We start from the raw sequence: 27,548 nt of genomic DNA, 5'->3' as shown, positions 1-27,548 counted from the left end.
CTCGTGATGATGAAGATATTGCTGTGGTTGAGTACGAAGCAGACGAAGGAGGCTATTAATTGCTGCAAGGCTGCTTATGGAGCAGAGTGGCTGTGGCTACGGAGTACGCTGGCAGTACCGAAAAGCTTCCCCGTAAACACCGCGTTTTACTGAACGGCATTTTCAAGGATTACTAGCTCTCTCTCTCGTCGTACGACGTGCAGTGCAGCAGGACGAAGTAAGAGGCTCCGTACAGTCGTCGTCGTCGTCGTCGGTAAGTGTTTCGTTTAGTGTTTGCGGTGCACCTTCGGCCAAAAGTGTTGCGGCTCAAGACGATGCAATTGATGGGCCCATAATTCATTCTGATTAATGCGTAAACTTATTAAAGCAGGGACTTGGGAAGGTAGACAAAATAGGGGAGAGCGGGGGAGACGACGTGGCTCAATCAGGATAAGATATTGCCGAGCATTCGCTGATTTATTCCGCATCAAGCGCCCAAGAGTGACGGTTCCAAGCTTTGTTTTCGAACCGTTTCGATCCGGAGCGTTAAAGTTAAAGTTGCCCTCACAGTATGATCGTCCCGTGGAGCGATGGTTTTGCTGTCAAGGCCAGTCCACCCTGTAAGTGCCAGCCCATCATTAGCTTCTTACAATGGAATGGAAAATCCAATTAAATTTTAAACATGGAACCTATGATCAACCCACGATAAGAATGTGTGCTTGAAGTACCGAAGGGCTCGAGTGAAACCACTGCCTGACGATCCTCTTTTCTCGGATGTTATAGATCCCCCCCCCCTGGCTCTCTCTCTCTCTCTCTCTCTCTCCCACTAGTACAAGAGTAAAGGGAAAACTAAAACCAGACCTTGTGCCTGTGACATATCACGGAATAGCTATTCCATTTCATCCGAGAGCCGAGGTTCTGAAGGTTCCATGGGAAGGTTTTCCTGTTCGTTTTTTAATTATTAATTTATTCAAATGAGTGTTTCCCGGACAGCTCTCGGGGCTACTGTTTATCCGGGTATGCACTCCCGTGCTGGTTACTATCCCCTGGAACCCCACGCCACTACAGCCGGAACAGTCTGTTCTGTCCGGCTTGGTTTGCTGGACTTGGTTTTGGGATTCTTTCGTGATGATGCCGGTTCCTGGACCACTGGAGATCACTCGAACATCCGGGTACCATGGACCCCGTACGCTCTTCCGGATCTGGACGAGCTGGATGACCCCCGGAAGAGCACAACTTTAGTACCAAGGCCACTGCTGGCCTTGTAGCTCGTTGCTCGTTGCTGCTGGCCTTGTGGTGCCTGTGGTCTAGTCCGATCTAATTGCACACCACTCACCACACGGGCCGGCCGCCCGGCTGGAAGAGACCGTGCCCCATGTACAACCCAGATAACCGAAGGAACTCCGGTTCGACTGCCGTACCGCTCGCCTGTTAGTTGGCTCCGCAATCGTGCAAATTGAAAAGTACGCTCGTGCGGGTGGACCATGAATTATCTGCCTTATTCATCCCTCCGCTATCTCTGGTAGATACTTAAGCCAGGCCGGTCAGCTTGGCCCTCGTTTTCATCCCGTATGTGGACGGATGGACGGCCCAGAAGCTCTCGTTCCCGGCTATTTGTTTCACATCCCTGTGAATTGGATGCTACGGCGAGAGAGAGAAAGAGAGAGAGAGACTGAGAGGCTCACCGGTACCGACCTCTTCCTTCCTCTCCCAAAAGCCACCCTCTAGAGGGGTAGAAACTGGCACTTACGCCGGAACCGGAACGATTCGGGGCTGAAAACCACTCGAAACACGTCAAGTAGACAGCTTCACCAAGTCCCTTACCCACTACCTCAGTGAAAATCTTCTTTCATCGCTCGTCCTGAGCAAGATTTAATTGGAAAGAATTAATTTTCTAAATCGCTCGGACATCATCGTCAGGATTAGTGTTGCATTTGCTAGTGGCCCTTCGAAACCGGACCGTTTGAAGCGTCGCTTCGCTTGGGCGCTCGGAAGGAAATCGCTTACAACATAATTTCACATTCTGCCGATTTGGCATGTTCGAACGGTTGGTTTTAGTGAAAAGGGGGAGGGGGGGGGGGGGTGGTTAAGGGTGGTTTAATGGATTTGTCGAAATGATACAAATCGATCACTTCATAAAACGATCTGAAGCGAGTATTCGGCATGTGTTCGGCAGCTAACAGTCGCAGCGAGAGTGAAATGAATTCAACTTTAGCAAAAGTACATTCAAATTGTTGCTAAATCAGTAAGTCTGCAGCAGTTAACCGTCTCTCAACTAGCATCCGAAGCTGATCATGTCAGCATCTGTCAATGTCTAGCTGTTCGATAGAAAGCTTAGTTCTGATAACCATTCTGAACCACTTTACAATCAATAATAAATGAAGTTGCTTATCACGGATCAAGTAATCGATACTGCTCGAACACATCAGCTTTTCAGCTTATCGCTTTTACAGTAATTGCAACAGCTTCCTTCAGCGTGGCGGTGGAGTGGGGGTCTGATGGATGGATTTGTAATTCCATTTCATCGGCATTGTAAATTGAACTAAAAACTGGACCCACACTGGTTGTGAGCTCCGTATGAGCATGAGCATGAGCATGGAATGGCGCTGGAGTGTACCGCTTTACACTACATCGAACCGTTCGACGAGGCGTTCACATCTTGAGTGATGGATGGAATCACTAGCGTAAGCATATTTGTCTTTCTAAGCGAGCCGACATAATAGAGATGCTGGTGTTGGTGGTTAGCAAAATAGAGACAGAGACGGAGAGAGAGAGAATGGGGAAGCGAAATGTCTCCTTGCCTGGCTGGCTGGGCCTGTTTTCGCCCTGCCAGTGACAGAAGGACCCGGCTACTTCAGTTCCGCTCCAAACAAACGCTTTTCATGCTCACGATGAAATCAATTTGTCACAATGGCACCAGCTGCTGCCGGTGCACGTCATCAACACCGTGAAATGGTCGATTGATTGTCGCCACGGTACGAAAGGGGGGTGCCCGGGCCGGGACACACCGGCTATTGACACTTTGCGTGTTGATGCTCATTTGCTAAGGCTGGAGCGTTTCGGACGGGCCTGTCGATGGTTTACGGAACAAAATAAGTTGTTTACCCATATAATTCCGGGTTCTTGCTTGATTGATATGAACTGCTGCCGGCACTGGCACCAGGGATTTATGCACTTACCTTACACACTGCTACACTGTTGAACGGTTTAGCATTGCACAATGTTGTGTGTTCGGTTAGGTGGGAGTTTAATGTTTTACTTTTTATCGACATACGGGGAGTGTGGTGTAAAGGGTCGTTACAAAAAAAAGAAAAGGAAGAAACCGTGACTATCGGAGCACCAGCATAAACTAGAAAAGTGTCATTCCACGCTCGCGTCGCCGAGATTCCAATCCATTTGCTAAAGCACTCGCTCGGAATTTGCAATGCATTTCCCAAAAGCTGACAACGGAGCTGCCAAATCGCTCGAGGGCTATGGCTCGCCGTGGAGAACGAGCTGTGTTCGATGTCGTTCCGTGGCCGCCGCGCTTTTCGCTGTGAAATGGAAGCACTTCTTTTTTTTTCTTTTTCTCTGTTGTTGCTCTGTGGCGGTTTGCTGGCGCTGTGTTTGTTTTGCGTTCCGTTCACTATGCCACTGGGCTGTGCTCTTCTTCCCTGCTTCGAAATCCCTGCACGTATGCCCGTGTATACCAACCGGTGCCCGTGAGCATGTGCTTTTATGTTGGTTGCATCCGGGGGGGCAGGCCCCGATCCGTCCCGTTCGGGGTGCTAGAGTTCAATCGCATGCATGCGAAGCCGGTGATGGTGGCGAGGAATCGGGGCTAGTAGTAACACTCCATAAAGTCGATTCCCATACAAGCAGAAAACAATTGACGCGAAATGCGATGTGTAAATAAGCTGGCGGGTACGATGGGGTGGGATGCTGCGGTGCGATGCGATGCTCCACCGTTCCGGTGTCCACGTTCTTTGCGGTTTGACGACAGTGATGGGAAAATTGATTTTTCCTGGCCGCTGCAGGAAACATTGTACCCGGTACTCGCCGGAATCACCCCAGGCAGTAGGGGAAGCATGTGTTGGGCTTTATTTTTTCGCGATAGATTCGCGATGGCTTGATGGTGGATGGGTTTTTCGGAGCTTTTTGCATCGTCTGTTTTCAGTCATTCAATCTTTTATTTCGAGTTCTTTGTGGTTTTCAAGTATTTACTTCTCATTATTTAGCCGTATTTCTCAGAAGAATCATTCACAGCAATAAAATCACAATCTTGCGTAACGTTTCGCGGAATTCTTACTTAACCTACTCTTCGATGTTATTGCCAGACTGGGATACTATGCGTCACGCAAACGCACCCGACGACACCCACATCAATGGCCCCGAAATTGATGGGGACGCATTAGGTCTCGGTGTGTGTTTGTGGTGATTGATGATTTAAAATTGACTCCTTTTTATTTATACAACAGCATGATCAGCTCCTCTTCTGATTGATGGAGGCTGACTGGTTGGCTTTTCCCGGCCTGACCTAACAACCTAGGGCCTGGCTCGCCCGATGAACGGTGCCTCATTTGATGAGGGTCTAGTGAAAACAGAGCCGACACCGTCTCGCACGTAATCTCAAATGTGCGATCCGTTAGTTTGTGTGATACTGAAAATAGAGCAGTGCGCGTGCCTCAAGGTCAACGGTATTTGCTGAAAATATCTTTTCCAAGGGACCAATTGCGTCACATTTACACTGCAATGGTTTCTAAAATTGGGCGTTGTTTCTAGAACCCCGTTCTGTGTTTCCTTCCACGGAATTATGGAACGATCTACTGGAGCTTTAGCTTTAGCGGTGAAGTGGAATTTGGAATGCACCGCTCTAGCTCGGTGCAACCAGCAGCTTCGTGCATAGAACGGGCAAGGAAATTGTTCCGCTCTATTTGCATACGTATCTCGCGCCGCTCATAAATCGTTCATTTGTATTTATGCAAATTTAAACGATCGCAAAACGTACCGTGTGACTGCAGCTGCTCGTGCAGCGCGGCTGGCGCTTTGTTTAGTTTTGGTCAATCGATAATGGCTCGATGAAGAAGATGCTGGTGTCTATGTACATATGAATTGGAAGAGTTGTAGCAAGCTAGCGATCGCTTGAATATAGCGAGCATTGGATGGTCTTTGTGGGGTGATTATGGGGATTCCAATAGTGTTTTGCTTCGGGTAATTTCTAGTTTTCAAAAGTGTTGGATGCTGCATTCTATGCTAATTCAGGTTTCATACATATTTCAGTTGAATTTGACGTGATATGCTATGAACTGATTTAATTTATCAATGAAATTTGACTGCAGTACAAAGCAAATTGACACGCCATGAAAAAAAAACATTGTTAAAATGGTAGAAAACGCTGAAAAAAGTGAAAGACCGGGCGCCTCCATGTAGTGTCGATATCGGTTTCCGCGAAGTAGAAGCTAGCAATGATTAAAATCTTTTAAATAGATAATACAAAATGCGTCCAATTAGGTGCTAGATTCACTAATGAGGACATTCTGAATAATGTACATAGAAGCATACATTATATTTGATGATTTCTTCACATCTACATGCCTAGCCTTTGGGATTATAATGATTAAATTCGGAAAAAAGCACAACAGCTAAGCCTTATTTCAATCCAATGATATCATATTCATGTAAAATGATAAATGAAATGCGATAAAATCACACGAATCCCACCGATCAGCGACTATCGCATTAAATTGCGTTCAAATTCACCGCAATAGAGACACAATGAGTGTGGGTGTAATATGTGTCCCATCAGACGCATCATGTTACACAATCACTTCTGTATAACCTTCCTAGGATAACAAAAAAACCAAAAGTGGAGTACCATTCCGTTCGGGATATTAATTCAAATCTTTTGTTTAGAGTTAACACACCGGTTTGCGTTCCACGCACGGTGACGTGCTCCCGGGGGCCAAAAACAAAAAACGGAGAAATCCAGAAAAATAATGCGAAAACGTGCGCCCTTGTCTGCTTCACAGAGAAACCCTTCGAGCACGAAAAAGTCGATCCTTCCGAGACTGGAAGGCAGAGGCTTGGGGAGCATATCTACGGAATCTTTTTTGCTCAACACATGGTACATGGGCTGTGTGGGAAGGCGAAAAGGTTTGGGGCACACGATCCGAGGCCATCCGAGCCGAGAGTCCTTGTGGCAGCTTATTTTGCACCAGCAAAATCCCCCCTCCTCCTCGACCACGCATGCCAAACAAGCACGTACTTCTTGCTGGAGAGACATATTCGATTGTCACCGGAGCATCAAACAAACCAGCTCTCGTAAACCAATAAGCCTTCGCTCCGCCGGCATGTCGCCCGAAGAACGAAGGAAGGGTGAGGAATGGAAGAAAGGGTTCGCTTTATTGCAACACCGGAAATACTGACAACACAAATCAAACCTATCGTCACGAGTGATGCGATGAAAGGGAGTGACGGGGGGCGCGTTGAAAGTATAGCCTCCTTACTTACTCCTAGAAGGTGTTTTCATGCTCTGTGGGCTACTGTTGGAGGCATCAGAACTTAATTATGTGATTAGATTCATCATATTTATCGAGATTTATAACGTTTCGTTAGAAAAGGCAAATGGTGTGACTCTAACCCTCTCTCAGCTGTTAGAGTCTCATCCTTTAAATGCTACGAGTTCATTACTATTTAAAATTTAAAGTCCTAACTGAAATTTTAAAGGAAGAGCCGATTATAATGAGTGAAACCGTTACCTCCCTCCATAGCATTAGAAAATCTTCAAAATGATTGTTGTAGTGAAATGAAAAGAACGAATGAAACATCATCCCTACAATGGTTCATTTATCCTTGCAAAGCGTTCAGCATCCTTTTCAGATGACAACCGCATCGCACTGAGTTCTGAGCATCCGACTGAGTGACTCAAGGTGAGTGCCTCTAGGCAGCACAGTCCACCGAATAAACTAGGGTTTAAGTAACGCTTCTCGGTCCTGTTCCACGTTCTAACAGCTCCCACCAGGGACAGTTCCGTTATGCGCATGCGCCGACCGAACCAACGGGTAACGTGCCAGTGGAATGACCGACCATCCCCACCACTGGAATCAGTACGCGGACCAGGCGAACCACCACAGGACAACCCGATGCTGTTCGTGGTCATTCCTACCGCTAGGCCACGGTTCGCCCGTCAGTCTTCGGGCGTTCGTGCTTCCTGCATGAGTCACATTCCGTGAGTGTTTGTTCCGGGCCATCAAGCCTCAGACGCTGTCTCAGCCTGCCTGAAGGCTACCATCATCTGCTTCTGCTCTCCCAAAACGGGGGGGAGGGGTGGTGGATCGGACAGTTAGAGGGGTGCTCAGGAAAGGTGAACGTGGAGTCGCTGGTTGTCACCAACAATTCGGAGAGGCCCCCGTGCCAGCCCCATGTGCTTTATTGTTGGTGAGTTTTGGGCTGAGTTGGGTGCGATACTGTAAATACTGCCTCTGTGTATCGTGCTGCACCTGCTGTGCCCTGGTGTGTACTAGTTTGGGGGTGGGAGGTTGGTGGCAAATGACAGCTTGCGTGGGAGCGCCTGCATTTGACACACCTCGCGTAGTGGCGATGGTGTGCGTGACTCCATCGCATTCATCGCATTCGCACGCAAGATTGGCCAAGTGACGGCCACCGATCCCCACTGATTATTACACCGCTGCTTACTATGATTTGTGGCTGCAAGTGACAGACGATTGATTTCAGGCAGAAAAGGAAAAGAAAAAGCGAAACCAAATGGTTCGCATCTTTCTGTCCTGTCGCCGAGTGTCGAGATTGAGTGAAAATAGGGAAACAAACCCCCGGAAAATGTTGGCCAACGCCAGAATGTGTGAATCTCTCTGTGTAGTTAGCCTCTCTGCCGTTGTGTGCGTGACAGGAGCGTAAAGAGAAAGCGTTCGTGAGCGTAGATTCCTGGAAACCTCTTCCTTTTGCTGCTGGTGACGGTGCGCACCGGAGAGATGAATTGAAAATACTGGAAACGTGTGTGGTTGTGAGCGGAGAGCAATCTGCGAGATTCACAAGCACGTTTCTGCTGCTGCGAACCGTGTTCCGTGGTCCTGGTGTAACTGTCAGGTCAGAGTGGGCTCCACAAGGTACTCGCAACATGGCTGCTACACCGGGAAGGATGCTGTGCTGCCGAAGGATAATCGTGTGACACGGTGCCACTGATTGAGAAGATGCTGCTTTCCTTTGCCCAACGGCAATCACGGTCTGACGGAGTGAATACTGAAGCAGAGAGATAGAGAGAGTGTGTGCGTGGCGTGCTGCTAGCGAGAGCACGATGTGAAGAGCTTGCGAGCGGTGGCGAAGGATCTCTTCCAGCGAGCATCTCAATCGATGCGATAGTAGTGACGGGATGCTTTCTCTTAACTCCCAACCAGGCCACACAGTGCCAAGTGCCAGTTCGATCGGGTGAAAATGTGAAAACATACTCCACTATTTCCACGCCATGCCACGCCACGCCACGAGTTACGTTCCGTGGTGTTTTGCATTACTGTCCGTGCCCTCTCTCCCCCAGGGCTGGTGTTGGGGTTGATGTGTTGGTGTGTTTCAATCGAGTGGCTCGATGAGGGAAACTTGGTTTGTTCGTGATTGTAGAGGAAACAATTTGAAGCTCGACGCTGCTGATCGATCTGCATTGTCCGTGGTCAGGGCAGGTGTGGTTTGGTGCCCGTAAGACAAAACGCGCATCATTTACCAGCTGGTGTGTGCTGTCGTTCCCGTTAAACCGGTAATCCAGCTAGCTGTATCGCAAAGATCGCCTCACAACGGAAGTCACGTCCTGGTGCCAGTGTCGGTTTTGTGTGCGACAAGAAATGTCACTCTTCGGCTTCGAGGGAGAATCATCGTTTATCATCATTTATGCGCGGATCGCTGTGTTGGTGACGGGTGACATAAACGTGTGATGGGTGTGTAATTAAATGGTGTTGATGGGAGGGTGTTCGAAATGGGGAACACTGTTTAAGATGATGCTCGAAATCATCAGTTTACGGTCGTTTGCTGCACTTTTGATAACAAGTTGGGCCAATTATCGTTCGTGTTCGTTGAAGGGCCGTATGTGTCGTTTCTCAGGAACATAAAGCAGATTATGGTTTGGGGTACGGTTTAAACTTAAACGTAATGATGTGCTCATGTAATGTGGAGTAAGTGGGTACTTTTTCAGCACTGCAGCACCAGCACTGCCAATGTGGCAGCGAAATGAGAAAGGATAATTAATAAACAATACTTACAAGGGTAAGTAGCGCAATTCGAGCTAAACACTCATTTTTCAGTCATTCAAATAATGTCTGGTTTTTTGAGAAGTTGACATTTTTTTATAGAAGTTTCTCTACAAGCTTCCAAACTGTTTGCTAGTGGAAATGAGATTAAAAAAAGGAGAATTCGGATCCGTAAAATGTATCACCTGAAACTTAGAGTGTAAATTCAGATTCGAAGCATCCCTTTCGCACATTTCGAATGTAACATTATCCGGAGTACGAATCACTTGAAATTATGTACCCTCGAGTACCTTTCTTCAAAAGAAGTCAGAAACACTGGCCGCCCAATGGTTCGTAAAGGGTACGAATGCTGCTTTAATGAAGCAGTAGAACGGCAGAACAGAACGTTCATCATAACCAGACACAAAGCCCACGAAACAGTACAAACCACAGAGTAAAACGAAACGAATGGGAGTAGGGCGTAACTTATGCAACGGAGCCGGAGACCTTGATCAAAAGTACTACCGGGCAGAAAGGAATCGGGAAAGCCCCGGGAAAGCCAGCCGTTACACACCAATCCTCAGGGGAGTAATTTTCCGGAAGAAAAAAAGAAAGTCGAAAATTCCGTGTACGGTTCTTTGTTTGCCCTTCCCTTTTGGGGACGCCTTCCCCTTTCCCAACCGCCCGGGGGATCCTCGTTATCCTTCGAGGTTGCTCGCTGGGGGTTTTTTTTTTGTTGCTCACCGAGCAAAACCGAGCCTCCAGCCGTTTTGTGCAACTTTGTTTGATTTACGTGCTGTTCGTTGGGTTGTTGGACTCGGTCTCGGTCGAGCTGCTTCTTCTCGGCGACACCGTGCAGTGTCGCTGATAAGCTGAATAACCGTGGGCGGAAATGGAATTAACACTCCAGCAGACCGCAACGGATAATCAAAGCGGAAGCAATGCCAAAAATTAGTCGAAACCCCCGATGCCCGATGAACGAACGAACGGACGGACGGACGGACGAAGAAAAGCTGTCGTTCGTTGGATGTGAAAAACCATCCCTCCCACGGGAGCTAACCCAGACAAGATCCTTCTCCCGGGGTGTGTCTGTGCACATAAGACCTTGAGTGCTGAGGGAAATTTATGTAAGGTAAATATCTGCAAATTAAATTGTATTTATTTTTCATTTTGCCACCGTTTGCGTGATCCGTGATTGCTTTATCCTGTCGATTTCTGTTGAGATGCTCCCAAGCATGGTATTGCATTATTTACACAGAGAGCGGGCGCTGAGCAGGTGGCGCGCGCGGATAAGTTAATCAAAATGTTGCCCAGCGTTGCAGATTATGATGATGGGTCAGCGATTCCATATCGCCTGTTCGGTTTCGTATAATTATCTAGGGAGTTTTTTTGAAGCAACTTAAGGATTATCCAATGGTATGCTTTGGATAATGTTGAAGGAGATTAAAACTAGCAAGTGCTTCAATGGCAAAAACAGTGTGATAAGGAGTGGAATATATATGACAGCTCATTCGCTGTACAAAAAAGAAGAAAAAAAAAACAATTCAAAAAGCATTGCTCCGGCCATTCCATCCACTAAATTATGCACGAATATTCATCTCCATTCACTGGAGCGTGAACTGCGGGTATTAGACCAACCAACCATGCATTCAAGGTTTTACGATCCTGGCCACTCTGGTTTCATTGAATGGAGAAGCTCAATGCGTAGGGACCAACCACGTACGGCTTTCTGCGAGCCTAAAAGTCTCTGTCCACAAGGGCAGCGGCGGCATTCCGTCCGTTCCAATGCAGATGCCGATTGCAAATGTTTAGTATGCGCTCGATCCGGTTCTCCCTTTTACCACGGTTTGTTTACGTACCTAATGGCACTGGCTAATAGTCGCCAGAACGTTGGCACGGTGCAAAGAGGCTCTCAAGCTGTCACAATGAGTCCAAGCCAGCGCCGGACCATTGCGGGTCCGAGAATGTCCGGCGCAAACTGCATCCCTTGCTACAGTATCGGGCGCATCGAGTTTGCAGTTGCATCGCGGATGCTCGATCGAACTTTCGGAATGGCACCATGGACCTCGTGGAATCCGTTGCTGACGGTGGCCATGGTAGAGCTGTTAAAATACGGAGAAGCTTTCCGCGCGAACGGTGGACTCGCAAACACGTAGCAGCAGCAGCAGCAGGCAACCCATAAAACAACAAAACATGTCCTGTTTACTCGGAGCTAATGCAACCAGCGCGGCTTGTTTTGAGTTCTGTCCGGACCACGACCGGTCCTGGGCCTTGGTCGAACGGACGAATGGAGTATCCGGGCACCAGACGGACGATCGAGAAGTGATGCAACGGTGGGATGACGATGTCGCAAACTGTCCACTCGGTACTGACGCCCTCGCGAGTGGATTACTCGCGCGACGCTCGAATCGCTTGCCCATCCATCAATTTATCACTTCGTCCAGCTGCAGCACAGGTTCGCAATGCATTCGGAAGTGTAGATGGCATTGAAAAAAAAAGAAGACTTGAGCTTAAATTCCAAAGAACCTATCGCATGTGAAGTACATCGCGATATCACACGAATGCACGTATCATGGTTTTGCGGAGTCTATCCCATCGGGCAGCTTTCATGGCGTACTACGCTCGCAATGCCGGTCATCGTTGATAGGAATCCCATTTCGGGCTTTCAATTGACGGTCCCAATAGTGTTGAATGGCGTCGAAATGAAATGAAGAACGTCACGATAACGTTGCACGATGTAATGTTCGAGCATAATAGGATTAGTGGAAATTAACTGCATTTAGTGTGATAAGTCGTGATAAAATTGATTGGGTCGTCCATCATATTTTTTGACGAACTGGTCTTATCAAATAATGTTTATCTCACTGTTGTTGGATGCATAAAAGTCTAGCTGATTTATTGCACGAGCAAAATGTAACATAACTTCATTTTGCAACATTATAAAATACCATAAAAAGACATAAAATTTGATGCTTAATTTAAATTCAATTAGTACCTTCACAAGAACTCACAGTCTTCAACGAGCACAGCGAACACCGAGCAAGGACAGTGGCCCTTTGCGACCACCTTGACAACACCGTTTGCCCAGCGCCATTCATTATATTTTCATGGACCATTTATTCTGATCGACTGAAACACAGTGAGTGGCTGATTTGTTTGACAAACGCCATCACCACCGAAAACAGGTTAATCCTTTTGCTTTCACGCAAGCAGCAGCACTAGCGACGCCCTTACTTCCCTCGATTCTGTTTCACCATCCGGCCTGGATACGCGACCTTCACCAATGGCAAAACGGCCCTCACTGCCGTGGGCGAGCGTTTTACAGAAGCGCGACCACGGCGATACCTGAATGGTATCGTCTGAAGGGCGTCGTCGCGAGGCAGCGAACGAGTGGCGGAACGGTGGCATGAAATGTTAATTCCATTATTTCCGGAAAGCTTACACCAAGTGCTCATTATGCTTCATTTACAGCCGTGATGAATCGTCATCTGATGGTTAGATAGCGCCGCCGCACGGGTGGGCTAAGAGGGCGACGAGTGACTCTTGAAAAACGCTGGCAAGCTTTAGTCTCCGGGAACCCTGGGAGTGCTATGCTTCGCCTGCGATGCGTAGAGCCGTGACGACGCCGTGGCGAGTCAAAGTGTCTGTTGGGCGACGGATTTGGCCGTTCACCGTCGTTTGGTGCGTAGCTTAGTTCCTGGGGTTGTGTGCGTGGGTTTAAGGTACGGAATGGAACGGAATCCCTGTGAACGGTGCGCATTTGGTGGGCTGTCAGAGGAACCGACCGTAATCTGGAGCTACATCTGGAGCGCTTCTCCACTGAATGTGAGCCGGCCGTGGCTTTCGCGTGTAAAACTGTGAATTGAGCCGTTATCCAGCTGCTTCTGCTCCCGAGGGGTAGTTTGTGGTTTAATTTTGCACCCTGGCCGTCGGCCATGTTGGCGCCGGTGGTATCGCATTTCATCCCGAAATGGAAACGTTTCGGAAGCGCGTAGATGGTTGATGGCGTTTTGTAAAGACACGAAGCTGAGCTACTTTGGAATTTTCGATCCGTTAATAACGGATTCGTGTTTAAAATTATGCTCCTTGGTATTCGTCTGGTTGCTTAATTTGTGGATAACATTCCCTAGAAAAGCACCTCACTGTCTGATTCAATCGACGTACTTGATGCTAATTTTACAGACAACTTTCGTCGAAAGGATGGAACGTGTCTTGGAATCGCCCAGGGTTTTCCCCGGGATTCACCACAAGAACCTTTCGCAACCGTCCATATGAAGTCGCGCGCTCGGCATTGAAAATAAATTCACAATCTTGGTTTCAAACCGTTAAACATACATCTCCTCATCCTCCTCCTCCTGCTAGTTATTTGCATGTATTACTTCTTATCTACAGCAAAAATTGCGGCCTAAACCGGGGCACCGAGGCTAAGCGAGGCAAAAGTATGTCATCCGCCCGCAGAAAGCAGAGCATATTCCAATAAAGTAACTTATGGTGACATTGGCAAACAACCAATGTGCCGCCGCCGTCGCCGCTGCCACATACCAGTTCGGCAGCTGCTCAGGCAGCAGATACTCCGAGGACATTTTAATAAATTTAGCTTATCTCTTTGAAGCCACTGATTTATATTCGCCGGATGGCAATGGCGGTAATGCTGGGCTGCCAAGCTTAGAGCTGCTTGGTTTAGCTTTCAGCCATGGATTCGTGGTTTGAGCGCCACCGCCGTACGCTGTTGAGCGAGCATACTTTCGAATGTCAAATCGGGTCTGGTGAACATGCTCACTCTCAAGGCAGCCCACTGGCATCCACGCCAAAGGAGGCAGTAGTTCGCAGGAGAAATGGTTCGCATGGTAACGCGATAGCGTTCCTCTGTTACTTGCCTGCGACCGACCCCCAAGAGAACGATTGTTGCACCGCCTGTGCCGCATCCCTGCGGAACGCTCCTGCTTACCGTTTTAGAGTGTAGCGCGTGTCTACCATAAATTAAGAAGATGTTATTTATTTTAAATGATTGGTTGTACGCTGTGTGTGGCAAACGAACGAAGAACCGTTCCCTGGCGCACGCACGCACTCAGCATAACATCCGCGCACAACAACAAGGATTAATTTGCACAGACCACACTTTTGCTTGTAGCCCTCGAGCAAAAAAAAAAAAAAGGAAAACACACTCACTTTAAGCAATACGAAAACAAGCCCATTAACCAAATTACGCGCACTGCCTCAGCCAGTCTTGTCAAACCAACCACACACGCAACCAGCGGGGCGCATTGTGACATTGTTTTCTGATATGGAAACGGTTGGTACATCGCCGTTCCCTTAAGCACAATCATTCCATTACGCTGCCTGCTCCCACCGCCCAGATACCGGATGATCATGATTGTTTACGGCGGCAGAGCCGACAGCCGCCCGTGAGCTCGCCTGTTATCAAGATCGGAATTTAATGTAACGATAATGCTGCCAAACGGGGCACAGTGTGCTGTGGGTGTTTTGAAAATTATTTCTAAATTTTCCGAGCAAACCATTCGTGGATCGTGGAAAATCATTTCAAACGTTACTATCAATATCGTTCCAAAAATACGATTCCAGATTAAACACCAAATGGTGGCTGCTCGGCGGTCGAGGCAGTATTTGGGTCACATCGATAAATGTAATTCGGGCGACATTGCGTGGGCATTCAGCTGCTGCTGGTGGTTTGTGGTGTCGATGTGAGAGAAGATAACGAAGAATGGCAGCGCGTTGGCGTTACGCGAATCGCCACCCCGAAGCGCCTTGTTGAACAACTTTTTGTAAGCGACAATGACTGCGCGGTTAGAAATGGTTACTGCCTGTCGCTAACATTCCAGCAACATCCTAAATGACCCGTTAACGAGAAGAAGTAATGCATTCTCTTCGTTGAAAATTCATCCTTAAGTAACGAAGATATCTTGGTCTGCTAATATTTATAACTTCCATGAATTACAAGCATAAAGTCAAAGGTCAATTCCTCCACTTGCTGCTAATGTAAGGCGTCTGTTGTTGAATTACATAAAACACACAATCTTACGCAAGCTCGAAGTCTACCGACGCGGAGAGTATCCTTTGTCGGTGCCGGATGATGTCACGAATAGGAAATGAAATTAGATCAACTGGAAACGATTGCTTAGGTTTCGCATTATTCCGATAAATTGGTTCCGTTTCTCCTTTTTTCGATCCTTCCGAGTGAAACAGCAGCACAGAGATGAAATGGACATTACAATCGCGTGGTAGATGGTGGTCAAAGCAAGAAACATGGAAAAAAGGGAGGAAGAAAAAGTGTGACACACGTAATTGATATGGACGGATTTATGTTTGCTGTGACACTTCAACGTAAACACCGTGACCGACTGACTCCACCCTGGAATTCGCATCAAACAGTGAAACGAATCTCAGCAAAACGAAACATTTGTTTGATTGATTATGCAGTCACGGGGGTTAAGGTTTCTTCCATCAAATTCCATTACCGTTGTTGATGGGCACTGAGTTTCGGGCCAATTTCATCATTAATGATGAAGGTATGCAGTGAGCCTTTTCCTTTTACCCACCGTTGCTGTTGTGGGTTGCCTTCTGTTATGTTTTAATAAAAGGTGTGATGGCGGCTGTTGACCATGAACTTGAGTCCGCCCGTGTCAATCTGCCATCAACAGCGACTTGTATCTTGGCTAGCACCCTCGGCCCACATTCGCAACGCAATACCTTAAGCAACTAGAACGCAAACTCATTACCTAAAATGTCCGACAAAATTCGTGGAAAATCGGTGTCTAAAGGTCACAACTGGTGCTCATGTTCATGACGATGCGCTGAGCCTGCTGCCGTGGGTCGAAAGTGAAAAAGAGGAACGTTCATTAATTTCTCCCTTTTCATAATACACTCACTACAACGCCGGTAGCTCCGCCCGAACCAGTTGGTCACTGAATTACCCCATCAGGTAAGGCACCGGTACGTGCGGTCGATACTGTTTTGTCCAGTTCGCACGTGGGACTCCCACGAAACTCGTGCCAGTGACGCTCGCGCACACACGCTCTCTCTCTCGTCGCTAGAGAATTGTGTTGAGGAATTTCGGTTTTTTCGGATTTTTTTCGGCGAAAACATTTGCATAACTTTGAAATCGTTCCCTTCGCTTGTTTGTACCACTCCTTCCCTTCCTTTTTGGGGACAGAGAGTTGGCAGGGTGCAGGACTCAAGCCTTCAACCGTTAATCCCCGGACGGAAGCAACATTCAAATACCATCACAAGGAATTGTTCCCGAGGGAACAAGGCGACACAAGCTGACAGGTGAAAGCTGAAACGCCGTGGGTTCCGGTTCCCGAAAGGGAGGAAGGGACAGATGTGGAACGGATGGAGAACGGATCACCCGAGGGACGATTAAAATTGTTCCTCCCTTTTGGCCTTTCCTGCTCTGCTCTGGATGAGTTTGCAGCATCATCTGACAATGCTTCTAAGAATAATCCAGGGCAAAGAGGGACCATTGTCCACTGTCATCATTCAATATCATTCTTCCGCAGAGGCATAAGCAACCTTTCCATACAGACATAGTGATTTTTGTTTTTTGATCACTTGAACATCTGAAAGTGAGTTTAACCAACAGCTAAACGGTGGAATAACTTGAGAATCAACGAGGGTACAGGATGGATTCCTTTCTCTACCAGCTCTTCATCAAGCAACAACATGTGCAGCGCCTGTAGAAAACCTTTTCCCAGCCATCTCACGAGCTAATTCCGCAACCGCAGCCCAACTTTCCTGGCCACAAGTGTCGTCCCGTAAAAAAAAACTCACCTCCATCGGTGGACCTTTCAGTTTCCCCGGAGTGGATGGAGGAAAGTTAATATGAGTTTGGCGCAAGCGGCGAGGCGAGCGGCCGGGGAAAACAATTTATCAAAACGCCAAAATCTGCACGGATCACGAAATTACGATATTAATTCGGCTTTCGCTCGGCGGCCACACGCCATCCAAGATCCCGTGGGGGGATGAAAAAATGTCTAACCTCGTTGCGGCCCATGGACAGACATAAAAAAAGCATAAGAGTAAACCTCATAACCTCATAAACCACAAACCATCTTCGTTCGCTTCGCTGATAAGGTTTTTATGCTGCTCTCTGCACGTTTGTGTGTATTGTCTGTGTTTGTGGAATGTATTCAAAGCAAATCAAAGGGCACCCTTTTCGATCCTGATCAAGCTAAGTATACGTCGACACGTTTGTATGTTGTAGGGATTCCTCATGTTGGAAACACTTGACAGCGATCCGGCCATTTGTTGCTAACCAACCAACAGACAGCATTCAGGTTCTGACCAAAAGACCCCCCTCTCTTGCTCTCTCATTCTCTCTCCTCAACTTTGGAGTAAACTTTATTAAAAAAAAGAAGCAAGAATAAAAATGAAAGATGAGAAGGCAATCCGTCAAGAATCTGCAGCACCGTGGAGCTGCAACGAGATCACGTCGCAACGTGCAGCGCGGCCATCGTTTCGGCTTATGTTATGATTAGTTTTACGGCGTTATTATTGCGCCCCTCTTTTGGGCTGGTGATTCGCTTTAACGAGTCCTCCACGCCCCGTAATGAAACCAACCGTTCACCAGGCCTCTGGATGCTGTGCCGGACGGACGGACGAACGGACGGACGGAGTTTTTCATAACCCCGGCGAGCCAACTTTTTTAATTTATCTCTTCTCTTCATCTCCGCCTCTTCTGGGTACCGTGGCCGTGGCGTCGTCGCTTTGCTCATTTCCCTGTGATCCTCTATCGTCATCGCTGTGTCCGTTTTTCCTTTTTGGAGAAGGAAAGCTCTCTCGCTGTCGTGTGTGGGAGACTGACTGAGCAGATTATAATAATAAGGCTAACCAAGCTAGGCCCAGGCTCTGTGGTGGTTCCAAGCTACTCACAAATGGGTTTAGCTTTTTTTTTGTTTACCGTCGGTCGTGGTCTGGGTCCATTGCCTAACCAACAAACACAGAGCATCAACAGATCATCAAAGATGATTGTACGATCATTGCGATCGTATGGTGGCTAAACTGCTGTTTTGTTTATTACCTTTGACGGGAGGCGCAATCGAAGCGAACGGAACCGCTTCCAGCAGCAACGAAGGAGTTCAATCAACTCGCACAAGCAATCACGCGCAATCGACATCGATCTGTCTGCTTCCTTTCTAACTCTCCTCCTTCGCATCGTCAATTGGTTTGCGACTCCTTCCAAAAGATCCCAGGCTCACTTATGACAAACCTTTCGTCCAGCGAACGCTTCACCGAACAGACAACCGTCCATTTGTACCGAGAAGTCGTAGGTTTGGGGTTGGTTTCATGCTTTGAGTAATTGGATTAACTCTTTTACGAGCGATACTTATCGCGTAGCCACCCCCCGGAAACTTTGACCCCTCGGCTCGGTGACAAATGCCGGAAGCACTGACCGTAGCGAGTGAGTTGAGCCGAGAAAGTGTGGAATCAGATCAAACTATTGCACCGCCTGGTTCTAGATTGTCAGTACGGATCGATTGTGGAGGTAAAAAGTTACTCGACTCAATCTTCTCCTCAATTCCTAGGCCTTCTCTGTTACTTCCGGCCAGCTTGCCAGCTTGTCGACAATCGGTTAACGTCAGTAGAGGGTAAACATGGTGTGCTACTAAGAACATTCCATTGTCTTTCCGCCTGGCACACACTATCCAATCCAGTCAGGCACGGGCACTCATCCTCAAAGACTCGGTTTGGACGTGGACTTATTAACTCTTAAACGCACATTGGCACGTTTCACTTCCGGGCCCCATTCCTGTGCACATTGATTGCGTAAAGTGCAAGTTGGCGTTCGACCAGCCATCGTCACAGTCTTGTTCGCCGTCATCGACGACGTTGTTAACAGGTAATTCACTTTCCGCACAACCAACGTCAGTAATCTATTCCCGGAAAACAACTTACACCCAGCGCCAGGATGTGGCATCGTCCGTCGGCCCTACGGTTACATTGTACCTGTATGAATCATATCAATAGTGCCCTTTATGTTGCCAGGGATTAGAGCGGACGGACTGTGCACGGCGTCTTAAACAGCACACCGTCCTCGTGATGAAAGGACGATGGTTTGGGGCCTACCGTTCAACGGGAAAACGTTGAAAGAATAACGATGGATACTGTACTGTGCTGTGCTGTGTGCCCGGAAGTAACAGGGCAGGTCGAACGAACGAACGAGCGAGCGAAGCGGTCTACGGCCTACAATACAGACCGCCTCCCTTACTCGCCCCCTTTGTAGGTAGCTTTTTTTTCATCCCTCATCCCTTCTGTGGACCCATCACCCACGATGGTCCGACGCAGGCAAACACTTCTCTTCAATTATGCACCGGTAAAGGAAGGAAATGACTTCCAAGTGCCGCCGGAAGCACCGTCGTCGAACCTTCATGGGGATGGTTGCGCTATCCCCATGCATCCCTTGTTAAGGGCTAACGGTATGCGACCCTGGACATGCCGGGAGAAGGTCGACTGGGCGGGACCACCTGACGGGAAAAGTAAACATCCAAGGCATGTCCTTATCATCGTTGTCGATGTTACCACGTGGTACGATGGTGGGCAAAAAAGGGGGAGGGGGAAGGGGGGTTGGAGACCGCAAAGAACCCCGTGAACCCCGTGATGCCTAGCCCCAGTTGGAGCCCTATTTTGACACTCTGTCCCATCAACTATGCATGAATATGATTAGCGTATCATCCTTGGCCATTCATACACCAGCACCCACCAACACCAACAACCAGGGGTGACAATCTAAAATCTGACAAACAACGCGACAACACCGACGCCACGGTGTGGTTGTGTAGCGCGTGTGTTCAGGGATCAGGGAAAACGGGAAACATTAATCAAAAGCCACAACAATGGACGATTTCATTTTCCCGAACGTACGTAAAAGGATGACTTCTATCTGTCGCCCTTTTATTCTTTTCTTTTTTTCTTCTGTTGGTTGGCCTCGATTGGAATCACCACTCGCTGCCCTCCCTTATCCGCGAGGAATCCAAATAACAATAGATCAAACGAGATGTCACTTTTCGCCCTTCATCCCTTCACAAGTTACGGGGTGGCCGGATTTTCGAAAATCATTAAAAAGCATCGAGCCACTCTTTGGCGAAAAGGACTGGCGCAACTAATGACATTCCAATGACCAAGGGCGGTGGCACGCGGCTCAGCGCGAGCGCACTCGTACATCAAGCGATTCCCCTGGTGTCCACCAAAAAACCGGTCCTTCTGGTGGATCCTTTCTCTTCGTGGAATGGATTCGCACACACGCAAGCACAGCAAGCGTGCCTTGGGCCACATGTCGTTCGCGTTTCACCCTTACACACCCCCACTCACACCCCCTTCCCCTTTTGATATGCCATTAAAATCGATGAAAAATGTTCATGTACCGCCTCAGCAACTTTGAACTCGGCAAACCACGGCGCACCGAGCCCACCATGGTACGGGCGGAAAAGCTACTTTACCGACATTCTTTGGCCCGTGCCCGTGGCTCGAGGAGGTGAGCGAATTCGATCCCTTTTCGGGGCGCCCGTCGCTGTATGTTCGCGCACGTTAATAGGATAGCCCCCCGGGGTGGTGGGCGACCGACGCGCGACACCGTACCGGCGGCCTTTTTCTCCACGAAAACCGTCGACAATTGACGGGGACGGGGGACCGGAAGGGGGCTGGCGATGGCTGAGATCCGTGATAGCACCACGATGGTGCGGTTCAATCGATTTCCGACGGTTGAAGATCGAATTGAATTGAAGCGAGCAACCGAACCGGGGCTAGCCCCGGGGGTTTCGTGTAGCGAAGAGGCTGATAAGAAGGCAGCGGAGAGAGATTGGAAAATTAAAGTCAAGAAAAGGGCAGCAGGCTGACTGCGCAATGCTCTGCATGCCTCATCGCTTCCGATTGGAAAAAAAAACGCTCAAAGCCCAAAGAATTCCCTCATTCAGACTCACCCTCTCCGGCGCTCCCTTGGCCTTAAAAGCGGAATACCATTCTGCTTCCCGCGAATGCGATCTGCTGACGTGGAAAATGATGGAAATGTAATTTAGGATTACAGCCGGCGTGTTAAGCACTCGGCGACTCGGCGCAAAACCAAGCTGGTTACCAAGGAGACAGACAACGACAGACAGACACCGGAGCGCCTGTGGCCCGATTGAGGCAGATCAGGACCCTACCTAGCCCAATCCGGATTACTCCCGGGGGGCCGGGCTTTCAATTATGGGCTGCAAACCGCCAAACAATTGCCATAAGACGTTCTACGGAAAACCGTGCCGGCCCTTTTTGAATTCACGCTTTGATGTGCCCGCGCACGAGAAACACGAGAAAGGTTTCTCAGTCGTAGGATTTGAAGGAGAAAACTGGTGCGAGTCGAGTTCCACGCCACGTGGCGTCCTATTCGGCGTCTCTTATCGAATTCTGGAAACAACCCATTATCCTTGTACGCGCCGCGGAACGCCGGGAGACCGAGGGAGGCTTTATTGCAAATCAATTAACCGAAAGTCGTAAGCGTGTAAATGTCATCCCCCCTCGGGGGGTGAGGGCTGGTAACGCACTCACACCAACACTTTCGGTGGAGTGCTTAAACGGAGCCAATGGCCCTCCTTTGGCTGGCTTAGAAAAATGCTGGTGAAATTAATTTTTCTCGACAATTCTCCTCCAGACGCCACCATTTCCAGCAGCTGGGTGAGGAGCTTAATCGCTTGCAAAGTCATTCCATCTGACGCAGACCGGTGTGCTCGCCGTTGGAACATGGTTCACTTTTGTTTCAATTACCGTTCACTCAGTCTCTTTCCCGGCCTTTTTGTCTCTAGAGAAAAGGTTCTTCACGAGGTCTCCGGGTGGCAGTGACTTAAAATTTTCAAGAATTCCGCTATCCTCGAGGGGAGGCCAGACGGTTTCGTTTGTTTTCGACCGTTCGCTGATGAAATCTAAATCGAGAATAGAGCCACCCGGGAGTGCTATCGCGTTTAATCAGTCCAAAGAGGCACGATGGCATTCGAGTGAAATCCATTATATTTGTTTCCTGGCAGCTAGGATGCGTTTCGCTTGAGCGAATCCCTGGGGATTACGAGATCCGGAGTTACGTCCGGAATGGTCGCTGTTTCGTGGTGGTATGGCGTTAGCAGCGCGATCAGCAAAACAACAAACCAATCCATCAAGCGGTATCAGAGGTCCTGCTGCTGGATGACGTATAAGCGTCCGATGTTTATCTGCGGCTTCGTGTTCCGTGTTCGAACCAACAGTATACACAGCCAAATCCATCCCGTTCCCCTCATAAGTTGAGTGAAGGTGACCAACATCGCTCATCACGGGCGATCAGGCCGACGGATGAGCGACGAGCGAGCGATTCCGACGGCCTACTGTTTATCAAACGCCTTCACTGGCCACCGGTCTGTCACAAACCATCTTGAAACAGCGCCATAAATAGCGTGGACTCGCCCAACCAGTCAACAGGGAAGATGGACGGACAGGTTTCGCTGGAACATAATTTGGTGCCAGCTGATGGATTATCCGGCCGGTTCCCGGTACCGGTTCCCCGAGTGCCAACTCGGATCGCACGTCGGGACCACATAATGCAATCCACCAATTGCACCTGTCCCTAGAAACCGGGGGAAGAGAATTGCGAGTGGCCGATGGATGGATGTTACAATAAATTGCTCAACGTCCTTGCTTCAGCGCGAATGCTGCTGCTGGCGAGTGCATGATTCATGGACTGCAGGTAAGGACTGGTCAAATGGAACGGTGGACAGGACCGGATAATCCGAATTCGAACGAACATACTGGCCACTCTCGTGGCGTGCGAGTGTGCCTTTGAGGATAAAGCTTATTGCTGGGAAGAAGAAGAAGAAGGAAGAAGAACTAGAAGCGTTCCGGACCGCTTCGGGTCCACTTAGATACACGTGGCTTACGACTAATCCTTCGTCGAAATTGGACTCGCGCACTATCCACTCGCCAATGTGCACCGGGGAGTGCTGGCAGCGAGAAGCTCCATCAAAGACAGCACTCGGGACGCGTAATGCATGAGCGTTGGCTTCCCCCCGGTGGACCTGTTGTTGCTTGCATTTCCGCTTTGCATCGAAGTTTTTTTTTCTCTGTGTTCCAACATAAAGCATGCATTGCATTTAGCGATAGTACTTTCCCATTCTTTCCCCTGTGGGATGAGGTAGTTCCGTTTTCCATTAAAGATCGATGAGGTTCCCCATCGGTTTGCTCTGGTACGGGGACTGACAATGGAGCTCGCTTTGTGCCAGCGAAACAAATCCTGATGGTTGCATTGAGCGCGCGGTACATCGCAACGGCCCCCTAATCTGGTTGAATATCGCGAAAAGCTTTTAGCGTTGGAATGTCTTTTTGAAAATACACTTGGATTATGCTTGATCATACCGAATGCTGTTAAAATGAATGCATACGTTAGCGATAGCTGGGGATATCGATGAGGAATCTCAATTTCTCAAAGGAAATTTGTGGAGCTATCCAATTAGGAATTGGGGTTCTATCTTTCTTACTTTATCTTAAAATTCAAAATCAAAAACACCTTCTATTCGACTGTTCAGTAACTTGTAGATAAAGATTATTTTAAACTGATCCATGAAAATATAATCAGGTTTGTGGATAAACCTGAAATGGTCTTCCACGATAGTGCTAGACGAAAAATGTTAGATTTAAACATTATTTTTATATTAAAATAGCATTTTATGAATTTCTTGCAACCGCTTAGTAATAATGTGTTTTGAAGCATTTTTTTCGTTGTGTGGCTCCTGTGGTTTAGCCACTTCCTCAATATTTATTGTAGTTTTGTGCAAGAATTTGCTATTTCACTATTCCTTTAAAAATAAATAATTATAAAAAAAGTGATCATAACCTTTAAATGCCATCAAAAATCACTGAACAGGTCACTGGCATTTGTTTGAACTACAAATATTGCTTCTAGATCTGGTCTGCAACAGTTTTATTTATTTAGAAATTGGAGCTAAAATGCACGGCGACTCATTATCGTCATGGCTTTTTAGCTGGCTGGTTTCGAGCGCAACATGTTTTAATTACATTCGATTTGATGATGATCTATTTGCACTGTTTGCCCTGACGGTTTCCGTTGACGAAAACATTTGATAATTATATGAATAGTTAACCCAATTTATTTACTTTACAATTGAACGGCACGCATAGCGGTTGCAATTTTACCAACAATCAAAAATAAAAACTGGTGTCAAAATTGAAGTTTTATTAAATCGTATCATAAACCGTACCATGAGCACAATTCAGTGGAACTTTATTAAAATTTAACGGAAAAACTAAACCAATAATAAATAGTTGTCACAGTAAACAACCATTATTATTGATCCGTTGGAAAATTTTAAATCTCATAGTTGCAAGGGCTTAGTATCACTGCTAACATGGTAGGTTTTTTGCTGATAATACCTTCTTGTCGATACATTTACCATTTCAATGTATCCGAGATCATCACCAAACTCGATTGGACACCTACCAATATATCTGCCATCTCCAACGATTGCTATCTCCGCTTGAAGCACCGATTGAACAGTTTTCCTGGAAAAACACCCTGCAGACGAGCAATCAAATCTCGATTCGAGACTTCTCAAATCGTTCCCCGATTTTCTGCCTGCACAAAAAAGGGGCGTTGAAATATGGAGCCTGATTTCGAACCCAGCTCCCCCTGATTTGATCGTTCACAAACTGCTGATGTCATCGACCGGCAGGGGCAAACGGTTAGCAGCAGTGTAGCCGGTGGAGAGCTAACAATTTATGTGCGATTCAATATTGCCCCAAAACGTCAAATGCAATGCGGCCCAATGCGGGGCTGCAAACAGGAGCGGAATAAATAAGAAATGAAAAGTCAGCCCCCAAAAGGTAACTCCCTCGAACGGTGGGGTGACTTGAACCCCCCCCCCCCCCTTCGTTTACGTTCCCCAACGAGCGGTCAGCAGGACACCTTCACTACACTGAGGTGCATTCCAAAATCACGTCCATCGAAGCCATGCTGGCCATGCATGCACTGCCGAGAACGGGGTGTCGACCGGAAGCTCGTGGTGTTAAAACATACCTCAGCCCGACATGATGGCGGATGCATCGGTCAACCCTCCTGTTCCGGGTTACCGTTCTGCCAGTGGCGACGACAGCATCGACTAATCGAGTCATCAGCCCCAAAACAAGCCCCTAGACCACCCTTCGGCGGGGGGAGAAACGAGTGTAATCCGCGGGGTGGGGGTACAAGTTTCACTCAACCACCTTCACTGGGTGGTGCACGTTCGACTGCACCATGCCAAGCGGACATACCGACCGTCATGCCCGTGACCAACGGCTACCTCACTGGCAGCATGCGGAACAACAAGCATGATTACGTATCGTGGCATAATTTAGCGTCCGGCACAGATTTATGAGTTGCTCCGAGCAAACCCCTTATGAAACGAGACCCCCTATTCCGCGAGCCACTTCCGTTGGCCACTCGCCGGTATGCATGTCGGTGTAATTAATATCTCACCGCGCCACGCCACGCGGTGCGGGTTGGGAGTTTTTTTTTTTTTTTTTAGTTTTTCTCACCGCGGCACACAAATTGCCACCACGCTTCGTGGCCGTCGCCCAGGTGAGATATTATCGTCGGGGGTGCTTGCGAGTGCTTGCTTCGAGTTTGATAGACCGAGCACGCTATTGCCACCCCCTGGTGGGAGTAGTAGGAGGCATTTAATGGCCCAGGATAAGTGAACCACTCCAACGGCTGAAGCACACCGTTTACCATCGTGCAGGGCTCACACTTTGTGTATCAACAAAAAAAAGAACCGCTGTCGGAATGTCGTTAGCCAGTTGGGAGTTGGTTTGCCTCTTTTGGAAAGCGGTTTTTCACCGGAAGTGGATAGTGGAACGTTGATACCCGGAACACCGGAAGGAACTCGTTCGTTCTCACCCCTTTTGCTTACCATTAGCCTTCCACTTTAACAGATTCGCTACATACTGGATTTGTTTTCTGTGCTCTCGTTCCATTCCAGACATTCATCCAGCCATCGCGGATCCAGGAAAGGATCACAGCCACCTTCTACACCTTCTCGCAGCAAACAACCCAATTACAAGCGTAATGGACGGCGCAGTGAGCTAGTTAGGGGCTGGCAGCGTAACCTTATGGCCAGGCAAACAATGCGTAGTAGCTACACCTCTCGGCAACTTGCACGCCCTTCGGACTCCGGTGGCCAGCAAGCACTCGTCCTGCAACACAACTCGTCAGCGTCAGGAGAAGAAGAGCAAAAAAGCAACAAAAAGAAGCGACTGTTCCCGGGGGGGGGGGGGGGGGGGGAGGCGGAACGGAATAAAAACAGGAAAAACATGCCAGCCAGCCAACCAGCCAGAGACAATCCGTGTTCACCGGTTCCTGCCAACGTGGCAGGACATCGTGAACGGCAAACGGAAGGACTCGCTCGCTCGGTCCCACTTCTACCCCGCGGGCAAGCATGACACATCCCGCAACTCGGCAAACCGTTCGGCATCGTAGGATCGTTAAGTGTCACTGTTTATGATGCCCAGGGACTGATAAATGATAGTGCCGAACCAAAGCCCTTCTTGAACATCCGGTCCAGGGGTGGTAATAAAAGGTGACGGTAGCGGTGGTGGTGCGAAACGTTATGCTGTGTGTTGTGTGAGTGCGAGATGGTAGGTGAAGATAGTTTGTGAACTTCCTGCGCTCCTGGAAGCGCAATAGCGTGACGAAATGAACCGTCCAATCGAGCTACCGACCGACCGGGTAGGGGGGAGCCAACAACAATCGGGACGATTATTGCCCAACGATTTGTAGCAATTCCCTTCCACCTGCCCACGAGTTCCCGGGTGACAGTGTCTAGTGCGGCCATCTTGAGAGTGGTGGTCAGGGCCGCTGTTTGCTTGGTTTTGAGGTTATGTGTTCCAGGACCATTTTTTTCTTTCGAGCCAGCGTGTGTTGCGTTGCGTCTTTGTGTGCACCGTGGAGAGGCGGTTGTTGTCGTCGTAACAACGACAGTGGCGATGGCGATACTTGTCCTTCCATTTTGCCTTGCTCCCGATCGTTATGATCTCGCTTACGGCTTGTTTGTTTTCACACTTTGTTTCTCTTTCATTCTCTTTCACTCTCTATCCAGAGCCATTCCGTGAACTAATGAAGCGATGCCAATGCTGATGATGTTGACTGCCCGGTCCGGTGTGTAGTGGTGCCCCGCAACAGGACGCTCGCTCGCAAACCTGTCAAGCAGCGATAATGCAATTGCAGAGCTAAAAACGAAACACTAAGTGGTGGATCTATCTTTATATATGCCACGAGCGAGCGAGCGAACGAGGAAGTGTATATAAGTGAGTGAAAGCTATTGAACGAGGAACGGGAACGGGAACGAGGAATCCGGAACCGTG

The 27,548-nt window shown here is 48.4% G+C and overlaps 1 protein-coding gene across 4 annotated transcripts in view; it reads left to right on the top strand.

Moving 5' to 3' along the window:
- Positions 1-7,255: 7,255 nt before the first annotated feature.
- Positions 7,256-27,548, top strand: part of LOC126570844 (neuroligin-1) — an 89,071-nt gene continuing 68,778 nt past the window's right edge. For 2 of the 4 annotated variants that reach the window (XM_050228888.1, XM_050228885.1), the window contains exons 1-2: positions 8,775-8,897; positions 27,284-27,548. The exon at positions 27,284-27,548 is cut by the window's right edge and continues 1,429 nt beyond it. The gene's annotated coding sequence lies outside the window, so the exon portion shown is untranslated. Of the gene's footprint in view, positions 7,396-8,390; positions 8,409-8,774; positions 8,898-27,283 lie in introns of those variants that run through there. The other 2 variants (XM_050228886.1, XM_050228887.1) reach the window with 2 other exon arrangements.

The sequence above is a fragment of the Anopheles aquasalis genome, chromosome 2, assembly GCF_943734665.1.
Source record: "Anopheles aquasalis chromosome 2, idAnoAquaMG_Q_19, whole genome shotgun sequence".
Classification (NCBI taxonomy): domain Eukaryota; kingdom Metazoa; phylum Arthropoda; class Insecta; order Diptera; family Culicidae; genus Anopheles; species Anopheles aquasalis.
The sequence above is the reverse complement of the archived record's forward strand: the minus strand, read 5'-3'. Positions and strand labels throughout refer to the sequence as shown.